The sequence below is a fragment of the Macaca nemestrina genome, chromosome 2 (genome assembly GCF_043159975.1).
Source record: "Macaca nemestrina isolate mMacNem1 chromosome 2, mMacNem.hap1, whole genome shotgun sequence".
Classification (NCBI taxonomy): Eukaryota; Metazoa; Chordata; class Mammalia; order Primates; family Cercopithecidae; genus Macaca; species Macaca nemestrina.
In genome coordinates, this window is record NC_092126.1 from 3547704 (window position 1) to 3562203 (window position 14500).

Below are 14500 nucleotides of genomic sequence, written 5' to 3' on the forward strand. Positions count from 1 at the left end.
CCAACCCAGGTCTCTTGCCAAGCTGTGCTCCCATAGGGCTATCACCTAGAAGAGGTCTGTTTTTCAAATTCCCACAAAGGTGTGGTATGCGCTGCTGCTGACCGTGCATCATGCTGCTGAGTGGTGGGATATAAGAGGGGATGGAACAGGCGTGTCATGCGCAGCTTTCCAAGGGCCAATGAGCACAAGCCTGGACATGGATGATGGACATTGACCATTATTCTTTGAAACAGCTTGGCTTCTCGTGCCATGTTCTTAAACACCTCACAAACAGCAAAATTCTTCATGATGAATGAATAAAAATAGAATAAATGGCCATAGAGAGTGATTGTACTAAATTCTTCACCTTCTTTGGGAACCTTTCAATTGGGGCTTTTAGCCACAGGTCACCTGGCTTTGTACCACACACTGAATTTCTTGGTGCACATAGTTGCTTAGAAAATAAGTGGCACTTCCTTTGACTAGGACAAGGCCAATTGGCCAACCAAGAGCTCTTGTCTTCCAACAAAAGGATCTAAGAAGATCATCATAACTGCCTGGCATTCTTGCTTCCATTCTCTCCTCCATGTGCTCAGAGACACTGTTGATCAATCTTAGTACCCTCTCCCTTTAAACGTGGATTTGGCCTCAGGACTATCTTCAACCCAGTAGCCCAAGTGGTCGCTACCATCAGCTTTGGCAAACACTTTTAACCCTAATTGACTTCCCTTGTCTGGTCCTTACCAAGTATTTGGAGTCGAACATACATACTCAGAAACAAAAAAGATATGCTAGCAGTGATACTATATCACGAAGATTAAGCTCAAAACACAGCCACTTGCTTCAGCGTGGTAGATGTTTCCACTCCACACTCATCCCTTCCTTAACCTATGTCCACATAGCACCTAATAGTTCAGGCAAGAATAGGCAATTCCCACTTTCTTACCAGTGGATATTCCTGAAAACCACATAATAAGTGGATTGTATTTTCTTTTCTTTTCTTTTGTTTTTTTTGAGACGGAGTCTCCCTCTATTGCCCAGGCTGGAGTGCAGTGGCACAATCTCGGCTCACTGCAACCTCCGCCTCTTGGGTTCAAGCGATCCTCCTGCCTCAGCCTTCCAAGTACCTGGGACTGCAGGTGCACACCACCATGCCTCATTAGTTTTGGTTTTGTTTATTTTGTTTTGTTTTGTTTTTTGTATTTTTAGTAGAAACGGGGTTTCACCATATTGGCCAGGGTAGTCTGGAACTCCTGACCTCGTGATCTGCCCACCTCAGCCTCCCAAAGTGCTGGGATTACAGGCTGTATTTTCTTGTAATAACAATAAGATAACTGGATGTTTTGTTTCTGATTAAGAAGTTGGCAGCAAATAAATCACAAAGGTGGTCAGCAGTATGTCACACCAGCAAAGTTATCTACTGACAGCCCCTTAGCATTAAAGTGTGAAACGTTAAAGTCCCTTCAACTGGCCTAATCCACGTAGACAGTGGCCTGCACTATGTATGTGGCTTAGTCAGTGTAGTGCTCACGTGCCACGTAAGAGTGCCCAACTCTCCCGAATCACCAGTTTAGCCCATCTAAAACGAATCCAGGAACTTCAGTAAATGGTCATTAACTATTTAATTTAAAAGAATTCGATTTGCCTTCTTAGGAATTAAGAAAGCTTTGGGGGATACTTTAGATGATCCAGGCTTCTTTGGAGAAGAAAAGAGGTTGCCAAGAAATATCTGAACTATGGCTTTCTCTGTGACTTAAAGAGACATTGGCCGATGTTTCTTGAAGACTGCTCTGTGCCAGGCATTGTGCCGAAGGCTCCAACAAAGAAAACCATCCAAACTCACTCCACGGAACTCAGTGCCACATTTGGTGGGACCGTGCTTTCCAAAACAGCTGCTGCATTGTTTAAATACTGGAGGAGCTCACTACAGAGTTTAACTGCATCTTGAATGTCGCCTTTTGTTTATATTTTTCTCTCTCTTTGATATATATTTTAATGTCTTTGCTAATTTTCCTTAATTTACTTTAGACATTTGAAATATTCTTTCCAAGGACTTGGAATCTAGAGGTATTTCTGTCAGTGCTTCTTAGTCCTGATTGTACATTAGAATCACCTAGGGGTGCTTTAAAGCTCCTGATACCAGGTGGCACACTCCACACTAGTTACATCGGTGCCTTGGGGGTGGGACCCAGACATTGGTAATTTTTAAAGCTCCCCAGGTACTTCCAATGTGCCAGGTTGAACACCACTGCCACTCTTTTCCCTAAGTAGAAGCAGCTTCCAACGTGCCAGGTTGAACACCACTGCCACTCTTTTCCCTAAGCAGAGGCAGGCAGGCGTCCCTCCTGGCTGCTCAGTAAACACTTGTCATGCCAGAAGCAAAGCTCTTGGTGCTATTCTATTGAGTCAGCTCGGATCTCTAGGAAGAGCAGCCGTTTTTCCCAACTAAAAGTGATTCTAGTTCCCAGATCAGCTAATATGGAAATCAGGTAACAAAAGAAAAGCCTTCGTGGATGTTGCCTATTCTTGACTTCCAAAAGCCACCACACTCCGTTTGGGCTCCGTTTTCTCGGCACTTGATGAAACGTGAGACTGCCTGGACAACAAGCACGTCACCCACATCAAGGCCTCACTCTCAAGGTCTCAGAAAGAAAGTCTGAGATAAGTGTGAGTCCAGATTCCATTCCAGATTCCCTTATGTGTTAGTTTCTAGGGCTGCTATAACAAAGTACCACAAACTTGGTGCCTGAAAACAACAGAAATCTGTTCATTTCCGAAATCTATTCGGTTCTGGAGGCTGGAAGTCCAAAATCAAGGTGTCGGCAGGGCGATGCCACCTCTGAAGGCTCTAGGGGAGAATCCTTTCCCTGGCTCTTCCCAGCTCCTGTGATGGCCATGGATCCTTGTCTCTTCTGGGCTTTTAGCTGCATCACTCCAGTCTCTGCCTGTGTTGTCACATGGCCTTTTTCCCTGTGTCTCTGTGTCTCTCTCTCCTTATGAGGACACCAAGCTTTGCATTTAGGGTCTACCCTAATCCTATATCACCTCATCTTCACTTGATTGCATATGTAAAGGCCCTGTTTCCAAGGAAGGTCACATTCACAGCTTCCAGGAGGATATGGATCTTGTGGGGACATATTCAACCCGGTACACCTCATAAACCACCTGCAGGGATTCTCAACCTCCATCCCTGGGAGGCAGATCATGGAGACATTTATACCTGTCTATCTGCTAATCTGTTTACATACGTCATCCTTCTCTAGAATACCAGAAAGAAAGCCACCTGCCCATAGTCAAAAGAAAATGACATAGCTAATTAGGTTGTCTTTTTTAATGTTTTTAAGACCAAGAGAGATGAAAAAGACCCTATGCTTGTGGGGTTGTTGTGTTTTTTTCAGACTTTATTCCACATTTTTAACATTAAGCTCATTTTATGCCTGTTTAGAAACAGCAAACATAGTATTTAAAGTGTAATCAGCCAGACAGGGTGGCTCACACCTGTAATCCCAGCACTTTGAGAGGACAAGGCAGGCGGATCCACTTGAGGCCAGGGGTTCAAGACTAGACTAGACAACATGGTGAAACATTGTCTCTACTACAACTACGAAAATCAGCTGGGGATGGTAGTGTGCACCTGTGGTCCCAGCTACTCGGAAGGCTGAGGCAGGAGAATCACTGGAACCGGGGAGGCAGAGGTTGCATCACTGCACTCCAGCCTGGGAGACAGAGCAAGACTCCATCTCTAAATAAATAAATAAATGTAATCGACTAATATTTTTCTTCTAAAGAAGCTTGATAGATTATCTCACATACACGTACACACACACACACAGAGAGAACTGAAAATTCTTTCTTTTATTTTTTCCAATTTAGCATTGTAACTTAACATTTGTAACTATTAATTTAGATGGTCCTAGGAAGCACAAAAAGGAGCCCAGGCTGATGGTCCAATTCTGTAGGAATTCCTACGAGATGATCATTTAACACCAGTCACTCTCACTTCTTCACAACTTTCTTGTACAAAATCCGAGACAGGTTTTAGGCAGGTCTATTGCTTGTGTTACTCTTCAGACCCAGGCCCTAGGTGTATTTGCAAAATTAAGCCATGCTAGGCTTTGAGGAATAAGAAGAGGCATTTTTTTAAACTCCCCGAGTCCCTGGGGTCCCTGGGCTGACCTAGAGGTTTGGGTTGGGAAATTCACTATTCCCATTTCCATTTTTTCCTGTCATTTAAGCTGTTTCCTTGGAGATGTCACAGCCCATCCGTGCTTCCTTCTGTGAAATGAGGCCTGTGACCATTGGCTGTGTACCATTAGGGGAGCTAGAGGAGCAGCCAGGAGATGTGAACTCATTCTCACCCTCGAGTCACACTGACTCTGCGCCTAGAAAGGCAGCAGGCAGTAGTAGCAGATCAGGCATGGAAGGCAACGAGGAGCTGAAAACAAAGACATCCCTCTGGAGTTGGACTGCCTAGGTTCAAATCTTAGATTCATTCCGGAGAGACAAGATAGTAACTTCTCTAAGCTGTTTGCTCATCTGTAAAATGAGGTTCACAGTGCCTGCGACGTAGAGTTACACAGAAGTACTGCGACAGTGAAGGTCGCAAGTGCCTGGCACACAGTAGGCATTCGGTGAGGCTAGGCCTCATTAACAGGAGTTCCAACTCTGCTGAATGTTCATGGTTGCCTGGATCAGACTCTTAAGAAGGCATGTTCAGGCTTAATGGGAAGGAATGTCCTGATAGATTACTGATGTCTGCCCTGGGTGGTTTCACTGAAGTCACATATTTGCCATTTCTGCAGGCACCATATTGAATCATATTTTTCTTCCCAAGACCCCCTTCCAAGCCCCTTGTATGGTAGACACACCTTTGCATGGTAGACACGCCTGATAGCAATAACTTCTTAAGCATACACGGAGAATGGCTCTGTATGGCAGACACACTTAAATATGTGTTCAGAGTTCTGAGTGTGGCCAACCCAGAGAGTCATTCCTTACCTATGAGGAACATCTGAGCCCCTGCCGTCCAGTGGAATGTGGACCACACAGGGGACCGAAGCTCTTTGTTTTGGGTTAAATGGAGGTTGCCAGGTGGAGGTCAGTCGGGGGAGCACATGAGGTGAAAATGTTGCGTAAACTGCCTGCTTCCTGGAGGCAGTGGCCGTTCTGTTCCACCTGCCGCCACTGCGCACCCCTGTGTGTAATTCCCCCTGGTAAAACCATGTGTCTCATTCGCTGGTGCTGGGTCTCTTTTTTGGCTTGTCAAGCCCGGTGCTGTCCCTGTTGATGTTAACAGGGGTCCAGTATAACAGTATCCCCTTTTGTAAATCCTTGCTCTGAAACTCACCACATCGATGTGCCACTCTGAAGCGAAAACCTAGAGGGTCCAAAGCTGAGCAACTAGTAGAGAGGAGAGAGCCACAGCTAGTCCCAGCTTCTCTGACAACTCAGTCATAACCCTGAGCAGAAGCCAGCCTCTCTCTGATGCTCAGCTCCCTTATCCTTCGAACAGCAATGATCACCTCAGCTATGGGGCTCTGAAGCTCACATGGTGTAAGACATCAGAACATGCTATGTGAAAAGTTGTTTTGCAGGAGTAGGGAAGCAAAGAATGAAATTGTACCAACCTAGCAAAAGTCTAACCAAATATCAAAATATATGTGGTCAGTTATACTCAATTTGTCAGTATCTTCCCCAAATTTCAGCCAAACTTCCTTCGTACTTCTGTTTCTCCTCTCTGTCTAAGATGCCTCCACTCCCATCCTGGGATGAGTATTCAACTGGAAATGAGCCTCTGCTTTACCTTTTGTAACCAGTTCTTTTGTACCTTTTGTCTGGTACCTTTTGTAACCAGACAGAGGCTTGTGGAAACTTCCAGGGTGTCACCACCTTATTTCACTAGAAGTAAGACTTTAGCCATGCTGCTCATTGAAAGCTAAATGCTGTTGAGATAAGTGCGGCTCCAGACCCAACCTCCTAACCTAAGCCTCTAGACCAATGTGAACCAAAGCCAAGAATTCTAAGCACTGCCCTTCCCACCACACCATTTTCAATTGCTACGACCACAGCTATGTGATTTGGGGTCTCTTCCGCTGTCTAGGCTCCTCCATTAGCCTGGAGCCTGTACCTGGAATAGGGAGAAGCAGCCCAAGAGAGTCTGAGCCTCAGAGGATTGCTACGTCATGCACAGCTGGGAAGCCCACTGAGCCAGGAGGAGCTGCAAAGAGAAGGACATAGCTAAGGTGGAAGATTCCAGAAGGACCCTCAAGCCTATAGTGCCTGCAAGGGCCACAGGCCAGGGGCCACTCAAAATCTTTAGCCACACTCAGCATCAATGGCTTAGGAGACACAAGCCCAAAATAAATAGGAAATATCCCTTAAATACAAATTCTTCACAGTCTAAGATGATGGCTTTATGTAGCTGGGTTTAATTTGGGCTGTTTATTTCAGATCTGTGGTAAGAGTGAGCTCTATAGACAGGCGGGCAGCTACGTCCCAGGGCAAGCAGATCAGAAAGACACATCGGCCCTGGGAGGAAAAGCCAGTTCACCCTTTGAGACAGTCTGGAGGTTACTTCTGTTCTGCCTACCACACAAGTTATCCAAGGTGAAATTAGGGAAGAACTTTATGAAGAACGTGCAAATTATTAAATGTTTTCTTTTTAAACATTTTCTCTTATATTTTAATAGGGACGGGTTTCATTATGTTAGCCAGGCTGGTCTTGAGCTCCTGGTCTTAAGCAATCCTCCTGTCTGCGCTCCCAAAGTGCTGGGATTACAGGCATGAGCCACCGCACAGGGCGGTGGCTTGGGAAAGAATTTGAGAAACGGAAACGAAGAAGGTGTGATAGCTCCTTCCCATTGTCAGGATGGTGGGGGGAAGCTCCCCAGGAGGGAGGAGCCCAAGAGGAAACTGTGCTGTTTACAGATCAGAGTCTTAGTGTAGACAGTAGGCTCACCTAATGCAATAGAAGGTAAAGAAAATACTATGCCTAGACCACCCCAGGCAGATTGAATGAATCACATTTCCTGACTCTGCGGCTTGGAGAAGAGGTGTTGTTGTTGTTGTTGTTGTTGTTGTTTTAAGCTCCTAGGAGATTCTGAGATTCTGCAAGTTTGAGAACTACTCTTGGACAATCTTATCCAGAGCTGGAGGCTGGTATTCAGGCTTTTCTGCAGGAATCTGAGAGAGGTAACCTGGAAAGAAGGGCTGGTAGTGAAGGAAGGAGGAGGGAAGGTAGCTTGGTGAGAAGAAAGAAACAACCAGAATCTGAAAGGTCTGCAACACTGTCAAATTTGACCCTAGGAAAAGGTAAATCAGTGCTTTACGTCTGTGCTAGGCGAACTCAGTCTGCCAGTTCTCAGGCAGACAGTGCGCTTGGAACCATGACAAATGATACATTATGCAACCATGACATCATACCAACCCGGTGAGGCAGGTATGGATGCCCCATTTACCAGAGGAAGAGAGGGAGATCTAGAGAGGTGACATGATTTGCCTAAACTCATCCGGGCACTTGCTGCATGAGCTAAGATTCCAGAGCAGGTCCCCTGGCTCCGGGACTAGACAGGAGCACTGGTGAGGAGGCTCAGTCTGGATTTTCTTGGAATGTTGACATAGACCTGAACTGGACACATTTTTATTAAGAATAAAAAGGACAAGACAGGCAGATTAATAAGTGCTATGACCAGGACAGTGGAGACTTCCATGAACTATCTGAGCACTTAGTAAAACCTGAGGAAGGCAAAATAAAATCAGGATCTCCAGGCCCCAAAGCTTCCTCCACCCCTTCATGGGAAGTGAACAAGAACTTGTAATGTTCTTACATTAGCCCTGGAGTACAAAGGCTGGAGCCAACCAAGGAGGTACTTAGGGCAGGCAGCACACCTTGGAACAAGGTAGTCCAGCACCAAAGCCTTGCTGCTGAGACTTTGAACTCCCGGCAGACCGCAAGTCTGAGAAGTACAGCCAGAAAAGGAAGGGAAAGAGGCACCACATGTTGTGGTTAGCAGGGCTGGGCACGCGCACCCCACAGGTCAGCTCTGGTGCCTAGGTCCCCTCCACGCCCTGTGTCACCACATCCAGACTCACCCCAGGAGGGCCCACCAGCCCACTCCTCCCCTGCGTCTTCTCCACCCGTCACATGCACTTTCTGAGTTGATGCCCTACTTTCTATTTTTTAACTTTATTTATTTTTTATTATGGAATATTCCAAGAACGTAGAGTCTAGAGAATTACATGTACCCGCCACCAGACTTTGTCAAGTCTTAACATTCTTTTCCATATTTGCTTCAGATATTTTTTTTAAGACACAAGCCTCACAGATGCCACTGAAGTCTCCATGGACCGCTCCCTCATTTCATTTCCCTCCCTGTGTGCCCCGAGGAGGCAACCGCTCTCGGGAATTCCACGTTTAGTATTCTCACACATGACTTTTTACTTTTACCACATATGTGGACATCCACAAATAATCAATAGTATTTGAGCACATGTTTAACTTAATAGAACCATTGTGAATAATATTCATATAGTATCAACTAATATAATAAATTATAAACTAATATATAAACTAATATATTAATAAATTACATTTTATATAACAAATAGATAACATGAAATATAACAGCAAATAAATATAATATTAATATTAATGGAATCAAATTGTTATTTGCTGTTTTTTTGCTTAGTACTTTTGATGTGGGATTCATCCATGCTAATGGGAGTTCATTTATTTTGGTGTTGTTTCCAATTTTTCACTGTTACAAAAAAAACGCCATAATGAATGTTCATACACATGTGTTCATACACATGTGTGGGTTTGCCCAGGTGACATACCTAGCAGTGGAATTTCTGGGTTGTGGGGAATGCCTAGCCTCAGACTTATGACCCATTTTCTTTTCAGTCTCTTTGCCCATTCTTTGCTATCACAGGGATCTCCCCAGATCTAGGATGGAATTAGAAAATGCTACTCACTTCAGAGGTTTTGCCTTGGGCATGTTAAAAATCAATTTTTTTGAGGAAAAAAAAAACCACAATGTAACCTGTTGAAATGGGAGTTGATAATCACAGGCACTCAACCCATGCACGAGGGCCCACTCTGAGTTGGGCTCTGTGTCTGCTTGCGAGCACGAGCCAGGGACCCTGGCCCAGATCTGCTCAAGGAGCCAAGGAAATCAAACTGCTGAGCCTGAAGACTAGATGTAATCCCCAGGTGACCCACCAGCTTTGTTTTGGGGCCCAATCTAAAATAGGCAACTGCCCTATCTTTTTTCCCCCTTTTTAAAATACTTAACGACATTTTCCCTGATTTTCAAAGTAACATGTTCTCCTTATACAAATTTTAGGGCCGGACACAGTGGCTCACGCCTGTAATCCCAGCGCTTTGGGAGGCTGAGGCAGACTGATTGCTTGAGGTCAGGAGTTCGAGACCAGCCTGACCAACATGGTGAAACCCTGTCTCTACTAAAAACACAAAAATTAGCCAGGCAGGGCAGCGAGCGCCTGTAATCCCAGTTACTCTGGAGGCTGAGGCAGGATAATTGCTTGAACCAGGAGGCAGAGGTTGCAGTGAGCCGAGATCGCACCACTGCACTCCAGCCTGGGCAACAGAGTGAGACTCTGTCTCAAAAAAAAAAATAGAAAGTTTATACAAATATTTTTAAAATTATGTTAATCATCTTAGACAGCACTACTCAGAGACATTCACTATTAACATTTTAGGCTATTTCTTGCCAGTCTTTTTTCTTAGTGTTTTTTCCTTAAATCTGTAATCTACTGTATCCTGATATTTTACCCTAATATGTACATATTTTTCCATACTACTAAAAACACGATAAACATAATTTTAATAAACTGGGATCATTCTTTCACTTAGTTTTCTATTATCTACTTATTTCTATATATTGGACATTCAGGTCATTCCTAATTTTTATTTTATTTATTTATGTATTTATTTATTTATTTATTTTTGAGACAGGGTCTCTTTCTGTCACCCAGGCTGGGGTGCAGTGGCACGATCTCCTCTCACTGCAGCCTTGGCCTCCCTGGGCTCAGGTGATCCTCCCACCTCAGCCTTCCCAGCAGCTGGGACTACAGGTGCACACCACCACACCTGGCTGATTTTTGTATTTCTTGTAAACATGGAGTTTCGCCATGTTGCCCAGGCTGGTCTAATTTTTATTTTTACAGTTAAACTGCAGCGGGTATATTTGGGCATAAATCTCTGATGGCCTTCCAGGTCCCAGAGAGAGGATTCTCGAAGTGTCATTATCAGAAGGGCAAAAGACGTTTTTAAAGCTTTTGATACTATTACTAAACATGTGTTCTAGAAAGAGGACCATGTTACAGGCCCATCGACAAAGTGTACAGAATATGCCTTCCCTGTCTCCCTCTACCTGTCAGCCAAATGTGATGTCTCTACACGGGGCCTCAGATGTGGAAAGGGAAGCTTTATATAGCCAGCGTGCCCAGCCACAGAATGTCACGTTTGGTGGAGAAGAATGTCTGGCATCCTCCCAAGCCGTGTGTATTAAGTTGCTTCCTTCCACGAGAACTAACAAGACAGCAAAATGGATGAATCATACCGTGGGAAAGTCAGACTCTAAATCCGGGTCCCTGATAGTGAAGACAGTCTAAATAGGCCACTGGGCTGGGCGCCGTGGCTCATGCCTATAATCCTAGCCCTTTGGGAGGCTGAGGTGGGTGGACTGCCTGAGCCCAGGAGTTCCAGACCAGCCTGGACAACATGGTGAAACCCATCTTTACTAAAATACAAAGAAAATTGGCTGGGGATGGCAGTGTGCATCTGTAGTCCCAGCTACTCGGGAGGCTGAGGCAGGAGAATTGCTAGAACCTGTCTCAAAAACAAACAAAAAAGACACAAAACCTAAAGAGCTGTTGGTCGTGTTTTCTACAGCCCAGAGAAAGCCATTCTGCCATGAGGTTTAAGAGTACAAGAGGCAGACAGCAAAACATATGGGAAATGGAGAATCCAGAGGTATTTGATGGCCTCATTCTAGTTGTTCTAAGCACCTGATTCCCTCAGCACCTTTGTGGAGTTTAGACAATCTACGATTGCTTCTCCAACTGTGGTCTGTGGACCAGCGCCCTTTCCCGAATGATGAGTTACTAGTTCGTAGTGAGGTCAGTTCAGAAACTGAGTGCTTAGTCACTTTTAGAATAATTGCTGGGACATCAAGTGAAATTTTGTTTTTCAAGTAATTCATATTTGATTTACCAAAGTCTTGATCTACAATGGATTTGAATAATAACATTGACACTAAAAACTTGGTCCTTCAGCACAGATAGTTTGAGAAACACTTCTGTGAGACGCTGCTGCAGAACTACTGCATGTGGTGTTATAGGCAGTGTACTGCACAACTTTAGGAGATGCAATTCTACATAGATGAAAGAGTGAACAGTTCTCCCACCACCTGAATTGTGCAGTGCACAACCTGCCCAACAGTAGACACAGTATCCTTCTGGCAAATTTCTTTTTGTTTTGCTTAAATCGGCCAGAGTATTTTTTTTTTCTGTTGTTGTTGCTTTCAACCTAAGGCAATTTAAATAATACATCTTCTACTGTCCCAGTAGCCTACGGAGTCTTGCTCTGTCACCCAGGCTGGAGTGCAGTGGTGCAGTCTCGGCTCACTGTACCCTCTGCCTCCCATGTTCAAATGATTCTTCTGCCTCAGCCTCCTGAGTAGCTGGAGTTACAGGCTCATATCACCACACCTGGCTAATTTTTGTATTTTTGGCAGAGACGGGGTTTCACCATGTTGGCCAGGCTGGTCTTGAACTCCTGACCTCATGTGATCTGCCTGCATCGGCCTCCCAAAGTGCTGGGATTACAGGTGTGAGCACCGCGCCCAGCCTAGGTTTTGTGTCTTACAGCCTCAACCACCAGAAAAAGAATTATTGGTCCCAAATTCAAAATTTCCAGGGAAGGAACTTAGTGGCTGGGAGGTGGATCACTTTGGCCAAGGGATGGCACACAGAAGAAAACACCAGTTTCCTGGGAGACCACAGCAATGGAGCTGGGAGTAGTTCTTGGAAGAGGGGACGGTGCTATCGGAAAAAGTGGATGTGCCAGGCGGACTCGGCGGACTAAACAATAGGTTTCCAATTATTGGGTCTACACTTTCCTATATCTAGATTCCATTGAATACTTATTCTGAACTATAGTCTTCCAAAAACAGGGTTTGTGGTTAAATAAATGTGGGGGAAACTATAGATTTTATCACTCATAGAGATTCATGAGACATTAGCATATGAAAGGCTCTGACAATTTCTTTTAAAAAGAAACATCTTCAACAATATTTGATCCAGTGTTTCCCAAGCTCATTTGATCATGGAAACCTTTTTTAATGCCATGCCTAGTAACATGCCATGGGATTAGTGTTCTAAGAACATATTTTGGGAAAGCCATTCTAGGTGATAGAGGTTCTCCAGAAAGACATGAGTCAAATTCTTGAAAATAAGAAAGCAGGCTGGGCATGGTGGCTCGCACCTGTAATCTCAGCACTTTGGGAGGCCGAGACGAGTGGATCACCTGAGGTCAGGAGTTCAAGACCAGGCTGGCCAACATGGCGAAACTCTGTCTCTACTAAAAATACAAAAAAAAAAAAAAAAAAAATTAGCTGAGCGTAGTGGTAGGCACCTGTAATCTCAGTTACTTGGGAGGCTGAGACAGGAGAATTGCTTGAACCCAGGAGGCAGAGGTTGCAGTGAGCCGTTGCACTCCAGCCTGGGTGACAGAGAAAGACTCTGTCTCAGAAAAGAAAAGAAAAGAAAAGAAAAGAAAAGAAAAGAAAAGAAAAGAAAAGAAAAGAAAAGAAAGAGAAGGAAAGAAGGAAAGAAGGAAAGAAGGAAAGAAGGAAAGAAGGAAAGAAGGAAAGAAAGAAAGAAAGAAAGAAAGAAAGAAAGAAAGAAAGAAAGAAAGAAAGAAAGAAAGAAAGAAGAAAGAGAGAGAGAGGGAGGGAGGGAGGGAGGGAGGGAGGGAGGGAGACAGACAGACAAAAAGCCTTTACACAAACCAGAGAGCTGGGTATTTATAGAAACTGGTAAATTATTTTCAAAGAGTGTTTCATAGCATAACTTAAATGCCATCAACACTACCAGTTTCTAGGCTCAAGAGTTTTACGTGCTCAGAGTTACGTGTCTTATTAACATGGGATACATCTCTGCAGCCCCAGACCTTCCCTATCTGGAGCATTCCTCTCCCAGGCACCCTCACAGGTTGTTCAGAAGCCTTTTCAACTGTTTTCCAATACCCTGTCCCCTTCGGGGCAAAGCATATCTTTATGCCATTATGGGGCTGGCCACTGCAGTTTGCAAAATCAACTTAATAGCACGGGGACATCTGTTCCACCCTGTGTGTTGGTGTCATAAAATTCCCCACGGGGCTGAGCAATGCACCTGAGAGCAGCGTTAACAGCACCTCATATCTGGGGGAGCCTAGAGGCTGGGCCAGCATTAATACATGTAATGAAGGTCTTCTCCTCTCTCACAGGAGATTAGAATCTTACACCAGATCAACTACCTGGATTAGAGGTATAACTAAAGAGCACAGCAAACTGCGTGGACATTCAGGAACAGAGCACTAATATAGGTTGGCTATTATATCTGGAAACATAGGTGAATATATAATAAACGGTTTGTTGGTATTACCTTATGATGCATGATAATATAATATCTGCATGTCCAGACTTCATGGCCACTCTGTAGCAGAAGCTATTATTTATATCAAGCAGTTATTAAGTGTCAGGAGGTCCTCTTCTAAATGCTTCACCTGAATTAGCTAATTTAATTCTCACAATGCTATGAGGAGGGTACTGTCATCATTTCCACAGTAATAGGTCAGGAAACCAAGGCACAAAGGGCTTCAGCATCTGGCCCAAGGTCTGCTGCTGGTAAGAGATGAGGCTGCGCCCAGGGAGCCTCGCTCTGGAACCCATACTCTGACATATACACTACGGCCGCCTCTCCAGGTGTCATGAAAGTCTCCTATGCTTTGCTGAATAGCAGTCAAAAAAAAAAAAAAAAAAACTGGAATTTAGCATTCTGTATCTTGTATTTTTTTTTTCCATGGGTGGCATAGGAAAAATCATTGTAATTAACATCTGTACCACTCTTTGTAGCTTGGTTCTCATCACAACCCATTACAGCAAACCAGGCAAGGCCTACAGTTCCATTTCCAGATGAGGAAGCTGAGCCTTTAACAGGATCCCTACCTACCAAATGGCAGAGCCATGTCCTCTGACTTCAGGAGCTTCATGATTTTGACTTATTGCTTGTGTTGGGTTCTGTGGTAGCCAATATCCAAGACGGTCCCGAGTGATCTTTGCCTCTTATGTTCTTTCCTCCCATGCCGAACAGGACTCACTTGTATAACCACTGTGATATTATGGAAATGATGATGTGTGACTTCTGAAGTGAGGTCATAAAAGGCATTGCAGTTTCTACCTTGATCTCTTCTGGATCATTCACTCAGGAGGAAGTTGGCTGCCATGTTGTGAGGACG

The 14500-nt window shown here is 44.5% G+C and overlaps 1 long non-coding RNA gene across 6 annotated transcripts in view; it reads right to left on the bottom strand.

Moving 5' to 3' along the window:
- LOC105470810 (uncharacterized) overlaps positions 1-14500 on the bottom strand; it is a 185463-nt gene that overhangs the window by 128993 nt on the left and 41970 nt on the right. The window lies entirely within an intron of this gene.